General features: G+C 42.5%; 2 protein-coding genes across 3 annotated transcripts in view; one reads left to right on the forward strand and one right to left on the reverse strand.

The window, feature by feature from the left end:
- The window catches only part of TGIF2 (TGFB induced factor homeobox 2), a 371,431-nt gene that overhangs the window by 85,716 nt on the left and 268,411 nt on the right, over positions 1-17,304 (reverse strand). The window lies entirely within an intron of this gene.
- DLGAP4 (DLG associated protein 4) overlaps positions 1-17,304 on the forward strand; it is a 334,346-nt gene that overhangs the window by 70,948 nt on the left and 246,094 nt on the right. The window lies entirely within an intron of this gene.

Genomic DNA, 17,304 nt, shown 5'->3' on the forward strand with positions numbered 1-17,304 from the left:
TCATTATCTTTTGTTTGGCCCACATGGACAGGGCTAGTAAGTCTGGTGTTAGTGTGAGCTTCAGGTCCCTTCTAGTGGAACTGGAAAAACTGCATTCACATGGCACAAAATAATGGTTGGGATCACTGGATTTGCAATACTGCTAATAGCTGGGTACTCCTAGGTCATGTCTACATTGAAATATAAACTTGGCAGGTAGCCCTGAGGATGGAGGTTGCTTCCTGTTTTGTTGATCGCATCCTGGCTGTTCGAAGTTTGAAGGGAGGTTAGACAATTCTGTTTATTGTGCACTCATCCTGGTCTATTTGCAGGGAGGTTAGCTGACATTGCATCTAGGAAGTGCTGTCCCACACTTTTGGAGGGAAGGGAGTGGGAGATAGTAGCACAAGGAAATCAACTTTGCTTGCCCAACCTGAAGTGTTTTGCTGTTTTGTTTTACTTCTTTACTTGTTTTTATTCTGTATTTTATTCTGTGAACTGTCCTAAGATCTTATGACAAAGGGTGGTATATAAATCTAAATAATAATAATAATTAAATAAATAAATAAATAAATAAATAAATAAATAAATAAAGTTGGTAAGTAATTGAGTCCCACCTGAAAATAGTGACAGCCCAGAAGCGTTTCAAATCCAACGTGGGAACCTTGCTTTGATTTGTTGGCAGATGCCATGATGGAAGTCTCTATACACTTGTAATGAGTGCAGGGCACTAAGTATTCTCAATGTTACAGAAAAGCTGCCCGTTTTGAAAGTTCTTGTCTCATTACCCTCAGATCAATAGAGCAATTCTGTGCAGAGCAAAGTTTCAAGAAGCACACATGAAATCTCAATAACAAAATATAATGTCTCAAAGATTCTGAGCGCCATACAGAGGTCTCTTGTCGTTTTATGGATCAATAGACCCATAAGATAAGGAGCTGGAATGTTGGTGAGCATGGTTCAGCCACACTCCTTAAAGGCTGATGAAAAGAGAAGAAAAGGGTATTAAAGAAGCAAGCTTCTAGAAAGAGGGGAAATGGCTGTATCAGAATTCCTCCTTGACTGCCTGTTATAGTGATATGCTCAATTGCTTTTTGGTGAGACTCTTTTAAATTGATATCCCTTGCAGCACAGAGTCTTTTTCGAAAGCTGTAACATCCAGTAATATTTTTTCCCCATGCTATCACTTCGGGGTGCAGCAGCTTTTCTTTGTTTTTATCACTTTCGTTGTCTGGAAATCTGATGCTGTAGATACACATGTTTTAAGAAAACATGTGTTTTCAGGAAACATGTTACTAGTATTCAGAAGCAGATTTCCTTCCTTGCTTTCTATGTAAAATTCCTCTCTAGCAGTGGCAGGTGGTGTTCACTGGATCAGTAGGGTGGGAGGCCAACAGTAGGTGGAGCCAGAGACACCGATAGGCCAAACCAACTAATTCCAGCTTCCTCCCTACAGAGTTCTACGAGTTTGAATCTGTCACTAATGAGGAGGAATCTGAGAGCCAGTGCCCTCCCTCTAAATTGTTGATAAGGATGGAGGTAGATAAATGGGACCCAGCTTAGGGTGGACTGAGCTTGATGGAGCAGTGCCCCATTCTACCTAATGGATCAGCCTCCACTGAGTTAAAAGTATGAGAGAGATTTACTTAACCAGAGTGATGATAGGAATAGGGGGCACAATCCATTGTATAAGCCCTCTTTTTTTTTTTTTTTTGCAGCTCCTGTTTCATTTTTTTGTACGGCTAAATGTAAGAATGTTTAAGTCCCACCCTTGAGAGTCATCTCATAGGCTCTCCTTCATGTAAAATCCCTTTTCCGTGCTCATATGTGGTTGTTTAGTCGTTTAGTCATGTCCGACTCTTCGTGACCCCATGGACCCGAGCACTCCAGGCACTTTTGTCTTCTGCTGCCTCCCGCAGTTTAGTCAAACTCATGCTGGTAGCTTCGAGAACACTATCCAACCATCTCGTCCTCTGTCGTTCCCTTCTCCTTGTGCCCTCCATCTTTCCCAACATCAGGGTCTTTTCCAGGGAGTCTTCTCTTCTCATGAGGTGGCCAAAGTATTGAAGCCTCAGCTTCACGATCTGTCCTTCCAGTGAGGACTCAGGGCTGATTTCCTTAAGAATGGATAGGTTTGATCTTCTTGCAGTCCATGGGACTCTCAAGCGTCTCCTCCAGCACCATAATTCAAAAGCATCAATTCTTCGGCGATCAGCCTTTTTTATGGTCCTGCTCTCACTTCCATACATCACTACTGGGGAAACCACAGCTTTAACTATACGGACCTTTAGTTTCCTCTTTTAAACACCTTCAGAAGGGGCGGGGGGAGACTCCATCCATGTTTGGTGCTTTTGTTTCATTGTCTAAACTTTCTTACAGCTTGGAAGACTTCCCTCCAATCCTAAATCTGTTCTCCAAAAACTGATTATTCAGCTACTTAAGCATCTTTGAATGGCACTGACAAAAGTTCCTTTTCCTTTTCCCGTCCACCTCCAGGAGATTTAACATTTGCTGGCATGCCTTTGCCCATTTGTCTAGTCTTGCCATGCTTTCAACCTTGCACGGTACATTATTCATTTCAAACCCTTTATCGTTGCTCATGTTCTCTTTAACCTTGCCTTGCCACAAAAAAGAAAGTGGTGACAAAAAAAAAATTCTTTTGATGCTGATTGGTTTATATTTATTTCCTTTATTAACCCTCACCCCAGGGGAACCTAAACCCCCTGTAATGCATACATCTTTTGGGCTTGGTTATTTAACTTAATATGCTGTATTATTTTCTGTCTTATACATGTCATGCCTGAATTTTGCATTTTACCTGATGATGAATACCCATTATTTGTTGTTTGTATTGTTTTATGCTGTTGCTAATAAAAATATACGGTATATTATAAAAATCCCTGCATGCCGTACTAGAATTGAGTCCTATGGCACCTTAAAGACAAACAAAATGTTTTTAGATATAGTTTCTTGAAGTAGAATGCGCTCTACCAAATAGTTGCATAGATGTGTGTGTATGCACGCACACACAGAAACACATATACATATGTTCATGCTAGCACACAAAAGCTAGCACTGCAATCCAAGCAAATGCCCGATAAGTCTTGCATTCCCCAGAAAGTGCTGAGGTACATGCTTCTTGAACAGCACCCCCCCCCCCCCGGCACACTGATATTGTTTCCATTGGCCATTTGCAAGCTACTCTGGGAGCCTTTTCCACTTGAATAGTAAGTTAAGCTGCTTTGGCAAGACTGCCCGCTCTCCCACTACATTTGTGATATCGCTGGGCAGAACTTATCATGGGGATGAAAGGTCAGCACAAATGTTGTGTGCGTGTAGAGTTCAATATCAAAGAAGGCTACTAAGTCTGATGCACACCTTTCTTCACTGTTGGCAGCAGCAAGCTTCAGAATATGTTGCTGGAAACCCCAGGAGAAGAGGCTGCTGTTGCTCTTAGGTCCTGTTTGTGAGCTTCCCATAGGTTTCTGGATGGCCACTGTGAAAAGAGGCTGCTGGACTAGATAGACCTTTGGCCTTATGCTGCAGGGCTTCATCTTAAACTGTATTCTAAGGAGTAAAAATGTTTCTCTTTTTTCATCTTTTGGGGTGTTGGGGGAATATCATCGCAGGGGAAATTTACTGGAGTTCTTTAAAACTTTTTTGAGCTGGTGGTTGCACTTTTAAATTTCCTAGATGGAAATGGAATGGCAGCCATCACAAAAAAGTGGTGGCGAACATTTCTGCTTCCTCTCTCCCTCTCTCACATACACACATATCCCCTGAGACTAGAGCAGTCTGAAAAAATGAAAAATTGCAGCTGCAAGCCTGGCAAAGCTATAAAGAACCCCTCTAAGTTTTTCAGGCACACTTAAACATTGCCCCACTTCCTCCACATACAATTCAAAAATTCCGCCAGCTTGCCAGCTCCTTGGGCACATGTAAAGTAATTCTTTGGCTTCTGATCAATGAATTTGTCCATTTTTTTAAAGTGCTGGAGTACTCCATTGGGTTTGCTCCAAGAGATATTAACACAGCTACCCTTTTGAAATATATTCAATTCACGTTGAGTAGAGGGGGCTGTTAATACAGAGTAGGAATTTCTTCCTTGAGTAAGGAATAACAAAATTAATTTTTTAAAAACTTTTTAAATTAATGGAAAAATAACATTTATGTTCCTTTCATTCACCATCTATTTTTCAGAACCATTTATTGTTATTTTAACTATAACAAAGGCAAAGAAAACCTTGTGAATCAGCAAAACAAGGGGATTCTCGGATCACCTTGTGATTCATGTGAGCTGTTTTGCAGTATTAAAAATACTATGAGTTTTACAGCTGTGGAGGAAACACAACATGAAATGAATGATATCTGGGCATGTACACTCGGCATAGAAGACAGTTTTTCATTTTTATGATGAGTTGTTTAGAAGATGGACATTCATCACAGTCACGGGCGGGACTAGGAACAAAAGAGAGTGAAATAAGAGTATGTCATGGAAACAAAATATGTAGAATCAAGTGTCTGATTTGTCGCCTGGATTATTCTATCCAGCATGTTGCATTCGGCTCCTTTGCTTCTTCTGCATGCCATTATAGATGGGAACAAAATATGTAGGTGTTGTATTACACATCCTCCTCTGTGCCTGATTCATAGAGTAAATGTGGGTCTGTCACAGCTCATAGCTGCAGTCTCTGTCTCTTAACTGCAAGAAATATAGGGATTTGTTGCATTCTGTCTGAGAGGTTGTCTGAGAGGTTTTCATTGTATTGATCAAGAGTACAACATGTCAGGAGAGCTATCTAAGGTAATGGCCATTGCCACATCTTGTGGTGTTGAATAATATAAGTTAACTCTGTCTTGAATGAAAGACAACTTCATTTTCTTCTATCTTTAATTATGCAGATGGTGGATTTATAGACGTTAGTATTTGCATAATCTTCTGTCATGCTCTTCCCCCTTCAGAAGGACCTACTGGAAAAGTGGGCACTGCCTATGAAGCATTAGTCCAGGCATAGGCAAATTCGGCCCTCCAGTTGTTTTGGGACTACAACTCCCATGATCCTTAGCTAACAGGACCAGTGGTCAGGGATGATGGGAATTGTAGTCCCAAAAACATCTGAAGGGCTGAGTTTGCCTATGCCTGCATTAGTCCAACTTCTAATCCAAAGATACTGTGAGGGCCTGCTACAATCCTGTCCCAGGTATGACATATGAGATGGAATATAAATTTGCAGTACAGAAACAGATAACTTGCTCAACACGCATCACCCCAACTGACACTATATCATGCATCAGAGCAAATTTGCAATTGGTGTTTCTGACAATCAACAAGTTGGGAATTGACACATGCCCCTTCTTATAAGTGGTATGCTTCATCCTGTTGTTGGCAGCCAAAAGTCCTAAGATTATTGTCCCTAATCAACGGGGAAATTGCAATTCAGTACCTCTTTAATTAAATAGCACTGTTCATAAAATGGACCAAGTGAGGCCCATTCTCATGATCCTCTCTACGTGTGGCAGCTAGGGTTTTTGAGTCAATATTTGTTGACTCAAGTTCTGGGCCACAAATTACATGTGTGGGAAGAGGCCATTGTGTGAATGTAACTGGGGCCGGCAGAAATCAGTGAGTTGGGGATGTTCTGCATACTGCTGGGCTGATTCCCCAAGAAGCTGCTCTACAGCAGGATACAAGAAGCCAATGTGTCTTGAGTTCTGCATGCATTGTTTGCATGAGTGAGACATCCTAAATCAGGGGTCAGCAAACTTACTGCGCCTCAGGCCGGTGTCTCCAGCGCAGGGCGGTGGAGCACATGTCCATACACGTGCGCACACGCTATTTCCAGCACACTTCCGGGTCGGAGGAGCACCGGAAATAGCTTGTGCGCATGTGCACAGGCCTCCTCCGACCTGGATGTGCACCGGAAATGATGCTTGCGCATGCGCAAATAACGCTAGTGCATGCGCACAAGCTATTTCTGGTACTCCTCTGACCCAGAAGTGGGCAGCTGCACAGCACAGTGCCGATAAGAGCGGGCAATGGCAGTGGGCAGCGGGGGTCACAGCAGGCTGGATAAACAAGTCCCTCGGGCCTTATCTGGCCCGCGGGCCTTAGTTTGGGGACCCCTGTCCTAAATGAATGGCTGCCATAGCTGGAAGTTGGTATAGAATTGATTTGAAACCACTGTTGCCACACACAAAAATGGTTTTCTATGTGTGAGAGAAAGAGAGAGGGCAAGCCCAGATACCATGCCTATTACAGGGACCAGCCACTCCTCAAACTCCTAGATGCCAGCTTTTGTGCTGAGCATACCTTCTGCAGATGTGCCCGACTCCTGAGTGTTTATTTCCCAAACGCAACAGAGTTCTGCTTATGTATTCAGGCACATTTTACACCTTGAACCCTCTCAAGGCCATTTCTCACATTGCGAAGGGGGAAAACCTAAGTTTATAACGAGTACACCCAACAGCAAGCTACAACGAGCCGCATTTCCCTGACACGTTACCATATGATCTGCATATTTGCAAACACTAGCCTTTCAACATTGATTTATCTGTCTGTTTGCATGCTTGGAACACTTGAGCCAGACGTCACATTCTCTGTCTCTCTCCCTTCCCTGACTCCAGTGCTTCCTTTGCATTTTTACCCTTCCTAATATTAAATAACTGTTAATCCTCAGCCCAGACCCAAGAGAGCCTTTTCCCCTTGTCCACTCCAATCATAGTCTGCTTGGATAAAAGGAGATTCTCCGAGGGTGGCGTTTTTGAAAAAATTCTCTGGTGCATGAAGAATATAATTATCAGGCACCCTAAATAACAGCAGACTAGTTGGGATTTTTAATAGACCTTGTTAACAATGTTAAGCACCTGCAACTAATACGCATGCCTGTTTGTGTGTATTTCGAAGCTGATGCAAAGAGACCAAACTGAATATAGCTCTGTGTACCACTATAAATATAGCATTTCAAAAGTAGCAAGTGCTTGCAACTTATGTAAGACCCATTTAAAATAACTCTGCATGTAAATGAATTACGTTTCTGTACAGATAAAATTTAGAAAGTATTGTTCTTCCTTTTTGCTTTTAATAGTCACACATAACACCGCCTCTCTCTTTCTTCACTTGTTGGGATGTGTGTTTTGCTTAAAAGAAAATCAAAAGGGCTGATTGGAAATTGCTAAATACGCTAGAGGTGCCACATGCCATCTTGTTTCATGCTCTGAATGAAATTGCTCCTCATTTTCAAGGCTGGGGTTTTGATAGGTGTTGCTGTAGCTCCTGATTGCAGTTATCATTGTAATGGTTCCTTGATTAGTACTGGGGTGTTCCCCAGCAATGAGGAACCTCGTTCCTCAAACCGTTTCTCCTTCCTAGGGACCTCAGATGCCTTTTAAAATAATTACACGTGTATATTTCCCTCTTAATTACAATTGCTTGATTTGTTTTTCTGTGTTCTCTCTTTCTCTCCCTCCCTCTCCCTCTCTCTCTCTCTCTCTCTCTCTCTCTCTCTCTCTCTCTCTCCCTCTCCTTCTCTCTTACGGTTTCTCTATTATTATTTAGGTGGCACATTTTTTTGTTCTAAGCACTTAATTATCCTCCCGAGATGCATTTCATTTATTCATTAACGCAGATCCTGGAGCCCTTGGTTTGCTTTATTTCTCCATGCTTTCGCATTAAAAAATAATATCAAAACTAATGATCTCAACCTGTTAAGATCTGCCAACCTGCTCCGCCTGAGTTGTAGCTTCTGTTATTGTTTGTCCGCTTGGCTGCTCTGGTGCCACACTGAAAAAAGGTTGCGGGGTATTGTTAGGGTTCATTTGTTTGGCAGACAGAAGCTCCTTGAAAATTGGAAGGTAAACCGTGTCACTGGTTTGAGCCAAGTGTGTGCGTTGCTGACTTGAGAACAGAAAGCCATGTGGAATCCTCAAGGCAGGTGCCAAGTGCTCTGGCACAAGGCTTGCAGAATCCTGCTGTTTCTCATGGATGGAGCTGGCAAATCCCATTCTGTCCCACCTTCATCCTGTTCGAGGAAGGGCAGCTGTGCCACATGCCTGAACGACAGCAGGTAGCCCACAAAAAGCAGGGAGAGCAGTCCTCATGCTGCCTTGTCACCTTATGTTCCATTGTGTGACTCAACTGGCAACTGAGAGTGGGAGAGCCAGAGAGGAGGAAGAGGAGGAGGGAAATGGGCAGAGGGAAAGTCAGGAATTAGGCAAATTCAGGCCTGGATTGGAATTTCTCTGGATTCATCATTCTGCATTTATCTCTCCCCTGTTCCCAACCCCAGCTGCAGTCAGGAAAATCAAGTGATAATACTTCTCTGTGGATTGGTGAATATTGGGCAAAGTTGCATACAAGCATGTATGCGAAGACAAATTTCCACTAAGATGCTAATGAATTTTCATGTGGACTTCTTCTTCTTCTTTTTAAGTGGAGAACTGAACTTGAGGAAATAGGAAAAAATTAGAAACAGAGAGGAACTAAAATTCCTAACTTGGGCTCACCTTGGGCACAAGGTGTTGATACATGGAACATGGTGTGTCCAGCATACATCCAGATAGTCCTTTGGCATCTTCCAACACTCCAGAAAGGTGGAACGGAAACGTGTGTGGGGGGGAGATATTCCCATCCACTCTTCGTAGAAAGAACCGCCAGGGGGAGGGGAGGACTTCTAGCCTGTATGAGCATGGGGGATGTTTGAAATGTGTTGGATAGGTTGCTATATAATGGGGAATTATGGAATTGTAGAGTTGGAAAAGACACTGAGAGTAATATTGTGGCGTTCATACAGAGCCCCCGGTCATTTCACAGACTATTGACCTGTACACCACTGCTTTATTCTTCTGCTGCCACCAACCAGGCTTCTTCTGGTGAAATACTGAGTCTCAGTCAGGTTGTAAAGTCAACAACAAAGATTAAAGTTTATTGAAGAACAAACAAGTTTTAAATATGTTCAGAATGGTTTCTCAAATGCGCGCCCTTAATTACATGTGGTACTATCTCACACTGTCATACTCTTCTCTCTCAGTTCTATCCCTGTCTCTCTCTCTAACTGTCACAACCACTATGTTCGACTTTTTCTGCCTTTGTCTGACCTTCACTCCTCTAACTCCCAATGGTAAACTCCTGGGCTGAGTCAGTGTGGTGTAATGGTTCAGAGCAGTAGACTCGTAATCTGGTGAACCGAGTTCGCTTCCCTGCTCCTCCACATGCAGCTGCTGGGTGACCTTGGGCCAGTCACACTTATTTGAAGTCTCTCAGCCTCACTCACTTCACAGAGTGTTTGTTGTGAGGGAGGAAGAGAAAGGAGAATGTTAGCTGCTTTGAGACTCCTTAGGGTAGTGATAAAGCGGGATATCAAATACAAACTCTCCTCCTCCTCCTCCTCCTCCTCCTCCTCCTCCTCCTCCTCCTCCTCCTTCTTCTTCTTCTTCTTCTTCTTCTTCTTCTTCTTCAAAACCAAGTAGGCTCCGCCTCTGAGCTTTCTCATTGGTCAACCTACATTAACCATTTCCATCCCCCATGTACAAACATAATCACAAGTAATGGGCAAACGCCACATCTATATTCCAACTCCCTGCAATGCGGAAATATGCAGCTGTCCCATACGGGGATTGAACCCGCAGCCTTGGCGTTATCAACTCCACGTTCTAACCAACTGAGCTAGGACATTGTTTCCAATACACTATGTTTATTTTTTAAAGCAGCCTTCCCCAGCCTTGCACCTGCAGATGTTGTTTGTGTACTGTCCCCACCCACCATGGCCAGTGGTCAGGGAAGATGGGGCTCTGGGGCTGAGGAAGTTTTAGAAACAGGCATTTTATTCTACAGCCCTTCTCCACAATCATAGATGCCAACTCCCTGGGGCCCTGGGGGCCCAAGCACCCACAAAATTCCCCATGAAGGGGCCAGGCACCCACAAAATTTCAGTGCTAGGGTCATGCATGCTGCATGGCACCCACGGGCACCCATGGTCACGGGGCCAAGTTGGCACTCCTGTCCACAATGGTAATTTGTTAATTTCCAAGCAGCCTCTCATAGGATCCAGGTGAAGGCCCCATCTAACACCAGCGCTGCACCATTTTGGCTCCTTTGCTGCAGCTCACATTTCCCAGCAATGCCTGGTATACATCTCTTCTATCCCTCCTCCCTTTTCCAGAGCTCACAAATATCATCCCTTGATCTGTGACAGAAATCAAAGCAAATGCTTGCAGCAGCTTTTAAAGTTGATTATTCAGCAAGAATAAATGGAAAGGATTGGGAGCCCTGGGCAAGCATTTAGATCAGTTTGGGAGTGAATTATCTACCGAATCCCCGGGAGGCGTTTACATTTATCAGAGACTTGAGGGTGCCTTTCCCTGCCACGTTGTATTTCTTCCCCTCCCTCTTTTTCCCTGTGGCACTCCTGCTACAGAATCAGAAATGCTGCCATTTACCTCTGCACCAATAGCTTCCATGTCTTTTTAGTCTGTTTCTTTGCTGCAAGATGGGGGCGGAGGATGCCAGCTAGCATGCCCTGTCACCTGAAGCAGCTCAATTCAGCCCATATGGATGGAGAGGTCTGACACTGAGCGTCCTTCATCTCAAACTAAATCATCATTCTGGAAAAGTGCAGGCAGTTAAGTACATGTCAAGGCAGTTAAATGGTGGTGAGAATTCCATTCAGTAATGGGAGGGTTGAAGTCTGCTATTGAAATGTCTCACTGAGTAGGCCTATGCCAGGAATTGGAAATGTGTGGTCCTCCAGCTGTTGTTGGACTGCAGCATCCATCGTCCCTGAGTTGGTGAACTCTCCAGCCAGCATGGCCAATGCTTAGGGTTGGAAGGGGATCCAAGGCTGGGCAGTGTTGGCAGAGTAGCTAAATTGCCGCTAGGAAACCAAATCATGTGCAGTACTGACTCTTTTCTTGAAATTAAAACTTGTTAAAATATTCAAAAGCTTTTACTTGCAGAACATATAGCCAAATAAGAATATATGCAAAGTATTTGCATTCAGGTGCTAATCCAAGCATAGGCTTAGTTTTTCTTAGTTGAAGATTTCTGCTTCTTCCTTAAACATTCAAACGTACTGTGTCTTTCTCTCTTTCCAGTGCTTGCACTCTGCCTTCTGTACATTTCCCAGCTAGACCATGCAGTTCCTTCTGAGGGGCTTCCACTTTCTCCTTCCAGCAGACTTCTCCTTATTGCTTCTTTGGGAGAACATCATCTTCTGTACTACTTTCTGTCACATACATTCACACAGAAAAATCAGCACTGCTTAGAGAGAGCATTATCTAACACCGTCTCTTCTTCAGTTTTCATGGAGATGCAGCCATTACAATCAAGTCACTCACACACAAAGCAAAATTGAGAATGTAATAAGATACCTCCCATGTGACCAGAGTTAACCAATCACAGAAGAGTTACTGGGGAACATTCCAGAATTAAACACACAGTAATACATTTAAGCATTTCCAATTTTAGTAAATTAAATCACTCTGCTTAACAGGCAGGGCTGATGAGAGTCACAGTCCAACAATATTTGGATGGTCACGTTACCTCTGGCCTATACCCAGAGCTCCTTGAAACACTCCAAGAGCACGCAGTTAACTCTCCTGACACAAACTTATTCTTACTTTGTCCCATATACTAAATAATGGAACATTCAGCATATTGAACAAAGCAGGTGTTCCTTTCACAATTCACTCTCACTTTTTCGGTTAGGGACCCTACTCTGTAGCATACTGGGCAAAGTGCTTAATCCATCCTTGCAATAGATCTCTTGTGCATATGTGTGTGTGTGTGTGTGTGTGTGTGTGTGTGTGTGAATTGAATGTCTGTCCAAGGAATTGTCACAAAAAGGAGATCCTGCTGGGGAAATTGTTTCTGTGGTTTCATAATGGTGCTTCTGTCTCTCAGTACCAATTGATTTTGGGGAGGGGGGCATGACTTGAATTAATTGAATGGATAAGGGTGGCTGACAAGTATGAAGCAAAAGAAATCTCTGCCCATCTCGTCACTTTTGTTGCAGACCCTTCCTCTGTAGCATGCTGCGTTCAGGGACAGTCACTGATAATTGCATGAGCTCAGCCATATTAGTTTGGAGATAAATAAAAGTGAGACTTGTCTTGAATGGGATAGGAGTTAAAAGAAACAGGAGAAACAAACGATGACATGTCTTTCCAGTAGAGTCAGAAAGATGCCTTGGAGGTGTGAATCGCCAACGATTTATAAGGCTTTTGTAAGTAAATGGACTGAATCGTGCTGATTCAAGTACCAAAATAACTTGAAAAGATACAACTGAGAATTCTACCAAAAACACTAATGGGGTTCTTTTCATTTCTCTAAGGCAGGGTGTTTTGTTTTGTTTTGTTTTTTGTTTTGTTTTGTTTTGTTAAGGTTTTTGTCTTTGAGTTTATATGGCTAGATTTTCAAATGATAGCAAACTTAGGTTTGTTGGTTTGTTTTTTTAAAAAAACAACAACCCAAATGCTTAGCACCCAAAATGGGAGCTCTACATTTGGCAGTGCTGAGCACCCAGCAGTTCCCATTGTATGGCAATAACATATGAGTATGCAGAGTGTGAACTGAATGCCTAAAAACACAGCTTTTCTTAAGACTGGCCAATAGACATTCATCCTGTTTTGGCCCTTCTTCCACCAGCAAAACTACTTCACCAGAAGAGTCTTCCATTCCAGGTGTACTGGTGAAAAATGAGTCCATCCAGTATAAGATGATTTCTGTGAGCTGCCATTGCTCTCTATTGACAAAAGGTGAAAGGAAGACGTATTTAAAACTAACTGATCCTCTTAAGCAGGTATCTCCGTAATTGTGGTAGCAATAGTAGTGGAGTCTGGACCATAGTTGCTTAATCCTGCACATGAACTGCCTACTTAATATGCAAAACAGTTTTGGGTTTGTGGGTAGGATCTGGATTTGAGCCTTGGATTACCAGTTGGCTCTTCATGCTGTACATAATGCCTACTTACAAGCAAGTTCTGTTCAACAGAGGTCCCCGCAATATTAATTAAAAGTTTACTGTTTGCAGGTCCCTTCATTTCATTGCTTCCTGTTCAATATGGCTGATGAGTGGTGAATTGCGCCTTATTTATTCAGCTTCTGTTCTCCACAAGAGGCTTTAATTACTGATATACTTGCATTTTCCCTTTTCTTTCTTATGCAGTGCAATAGCACTGTTTTGCTATAAAAGAAGGAAGGAAGGCAATGCCAGGAAACTAGTTTCCTTGTAGCAAACAGAAGCTAAATAATTAAAGGGGAATTTATCACTAATTCCCCAGCCAGTACATAACAGAAAGCAATAAAATGGGCAGAACCTGCAAACAGGAAACATTTAATGGTAACAGTAGCCCTTAAAGTCTGAATAGCTGTTTGCCAGTCCACAGTGAGCTGGTTATACAATTGACTTTTACTGCAAAACCAAAAAACCAAAAACCAAAAACCTACAAATCAGGTTTTTATTAAAAAATACAGGGGGTGTACAACACAGGGAGAACAACACAGAAAACAAAGGAATGTAGCAATATTATTTATATATTTTTATGTCTTCGGTATTATTTATATTTGTTTGTATCTAAAAATCTCCATATGCATTAATAACAGCCTCTGAATCAGGCATAGCCAACTTCTACCATTGGCCATGCTTGCTGTGGCAGATGGGATCTATAGTTTGAAACAACTCAAGGACACTATCTTGGCTACCCTTATCTCTAAACTGTGGGCTAGCCTACTCCAAGCTCTCTACTTAACCTTTCAACCTGAATTGAATGCTTGACCACAGTTTCAGAGGCCTGATCTTCTAATTACATTCCTGTGTCCCCCCCACACACACACCTTGAAATTCAATTCACCTGTATCCACTAGAGCCATTTCACACGCTATTCAAGGGCAAACCTGGATATGACAGGGGTATGCTTAAATAGGTAACTTCAGGCCAATTGTGATTCTTTGATGACTGTACTTCTGTTATGGATATTTAAAAACTTATGTTTGTTCCATTCACATTTTGGTTTCCGGTGTACGATTTATATTTTTAGGGGAGCATCTAAAATATTTAACATGTGTATTTTCCCTAATTCCATCCTATGACCTGGGGTTGCCAAGCCTTATTTGCACTTAAGCTAACTTGGGGATGTCTTTTTCAATATATTGCATTCACTGTGTGATGGCAGGTGGAAGAAAAGAATGTCGCCTCATAGGAATGGGGAAACCTGCAGTGCAATAAAGGTTTACACATCTGTATGCTAAGTCTGAACTCTTGGGCGAAAAACCCCCTCTGCTTTATTTCAATCCTCTCAGCAGTTTTGTTAGGACTGAGCACATAACTCCTTTACTTATTTAGGAAACAATGTTATTGATCATGTCTGTAGCACAGATAAAGTACGCTAAGTTCTTTGAACTTTTAATTACATGCATTCTCATAGCAACCCTGCGAGGCAAGTTATTAATGCTCCCTCCTTTCTAGTGATTGGGGATTAAAGCTGAGACACATAGCAACTTGCTCAAGGCTACTCTGTATGCAGCATGTACTTGAACTTAGGATGTGTCCACACCAGAGTAAAATGTGGACCGCAATTGCCTGCCTCCCCATTAACATAAGTGTGGGCCACATGATGTCCTTATCACCACAGTGTCATCCTGGACCCCACCTCTTAAATGTGTTTTTTATCCTTTCTGTTTCATACTTTCCATACATTGGAAAAACCCTGCATTTAAAGTCTGAGACAACACTGGGTTGGGGAGGATGTCATGTGGATGCCCCTAGCTTAATGAGGAAACAAGCATGTGTGAACCCACATTTTGTTCTGTTGTGGACAAGGCCTAAGGCCCTAAAGCCTAAACTTGCATTGCTATACTGTTCCTGAAGGTGTAACCAAGGATAAGTATAGAAGGTCCTGCTGTAAGTGAAATTTGGCAGATCGGCTTCTGCCAAACTTCTGGAATCCATGCTGTGATCCATTTAGTAATTTTGGGTGCCAGCTTCAGGAGGCCCCAAAGCACCATCATTTCTGAAGGCCTTACTAACCTTGTGTAGAGGCGTACTATGACAATAGGATGTCTACAAGTCACTGAAGAGAGAGAAAAAGATGTATCGCCAAAAAGACATTGATTTGAATGCAATTAGCATATGCTAATTTATGTGTATAGATTTGAATTTATAAGTAATTCTGTAATGTCAATAGAAATACAGCACATCTCACCATGGTGAGGAATACAGTGACCAAATGACCTTTTCCCAAACACATTCAGTCTGCTCTCCAGGTACTACTGTGGGCAGGCAGCTTCAAGACCCCCTGCTCTTCCTTCTTAAACTGGACTCGGACTAGACAAGCCTTCAAATAGTTTAGTGTAAGGTATGGCTTGTGGCCATGCTATATGAGAACAATGCCTTTGTAATTACAATGAAACTTGCCGGATTTCACTAACCTACCATTTCTGTCCTGGAGTAGTGAATTCATGAGTTGGGGAAGATGTTTAGACCGGGCCCAGTGTCCCATGTTCCTTGTTCCTGAAAGACACATAAAGCTCCAGTAGCCTAGGGGTTAGTAGTATTGATTCACAGTAACTGCTGCTTTATGCAGAAATGAGGAGAAAGAGACGTCCCAGGAACTGAAACCTAAAGAATCTATATGTGAGCTGGGTGGTAGATGGCAGTGAAACCAATGAGACTGAGTGGGGTAGGGACCTGCAGTGTTACGTTTCTGTTTATTTGGGATTGTCCTTTTGAAAGGATAAAGATTCTGGCCTAATTCCTTTCTAACTTGAATGTAAATCAGGCGTAACTCTCTTGACAGCACTGGAGTCACAGTTATTATTAATATTATACAGCAGCACTGAGGAGCACCAACTGAGATCAAAGCTGTATCATTTCTCAATTAGACTTTCCACCAGGGATAACTTGTCACATCTCCTGCTACTGCTGCTGTCTGTGAAATCCTATTAAGCCCTTGGTCTCAATGATATCTCGAGGCCACCATTTCCACAGGTTAATTATGTGTTCATTGCAAAAGAAAAGATGGAAAAAGAAACTCTGTTTCCAGTTTTAAGGAAAGTTGTTTTTGGCAGAGTGCAATTTAACTTTTGGGAGTCTGTGTAGGTTACTATGAGATATTTCCTACATGATAGGAAAACATGGTTAGGTGGCTCACAGTCTGGTTATTTTTTGTTGTTGTTTAGTCGTTTAGTCGTGTCCGACTCTTCGTGACCCCATGGACCAGAGCATGCCAGGCACTCCTGTCTTCCACTGCCTCCCGCAGTTTGGTCAGACTCATGTTTGGAGCATCGAGAACACTGTCCAATCATCTCATCCTCTGTCGTCCCCTCCTCCTTGTGCCCTCCATCTTTCCCAACATCAGGGTCTTTTCCAAGGAGTCTTCTCTTCTCATGAGGTGGCCAAAGTATTGGAGCCTCAGCTTCACGATGTGTTCTTCCAGTGAGCACTCAGGGCTGATTTCCTTCAGAATGGGTAGGTTTGATTTTCTTGCAGTCCATGGGACTCTCAAGAGTCTCCTCCAGTGCCATAATTCAAAAGCATCAATTATTCAGCGATCAGCCTTCTTTATGATCAGCTATTTTTTAATTCACAGCTAATAAGCTAAAAGAGCAATAATCAACAAAAAATATTTTCAGAGAGGTGTAAAATGTTATACCCAGATATATTGCTCCCCAAGATATCCAGCATTTTACCAGTGAGATATCACTGTTCACATGTCCCTGTTGTCTTCTTCTTATGCGGTTGTGTGCCTCCCTTTTTTTGGTGTGAGTGTGTGTACATGCACATCCATGAAATCTAGAGCATTGGGCAGTATCTAATGCACTCAATCCATTAGCCAAAGATTTATACTTCCACAACAGAACTGTGCCCCTCTCCTCTCCTTCCCTCTCCCCCCAAATCTGCTCTGAAGGGTTGGGGGAACTCAGAACAGATTAGGGGAGCATGGATGTAGAAGTAGAAAGTTCCATTAAGCAAGCAGAAATCCTTGGGATGATGGAATAAGTCACTTAGTGTTACTCTTTGGATACAGCCCATTATATTTACTCTGTGTGTGTGTGTGTGTGTGTGTGTGTGTGTGTACGTGCATGTAAAATCCTGTGTGCAGAAGTGAACAAAGACATGCAAGCAAACGTATGTCATTAACTGTGCTAAGGATGTCGCATTCAATGAATCAGCCATTCCAAAACTGCTGAAAAGCTGGGATAGGCATCACTTACTGTAAATTCCACTGGTTTGTGTGTCTCTGTGCCCACGCAGATCCTGCACATAGCTAAGACACTGAAATCCCATTGAAATCTATTTCAGTCAATAGGATTTAAGTAGCTTGTATGCAAAT

This window comes from Podarcis gaigeae, assembly GCF_964106915.1.
Source record: "Podarcis gaigeae genome assembly, chromosome: 6".
NCBI lineage: Eukaryota > Metazoa > Chordata > Lepidosauria > Squamata > Lacertidae > Podarcis > Podarcis gaigeae.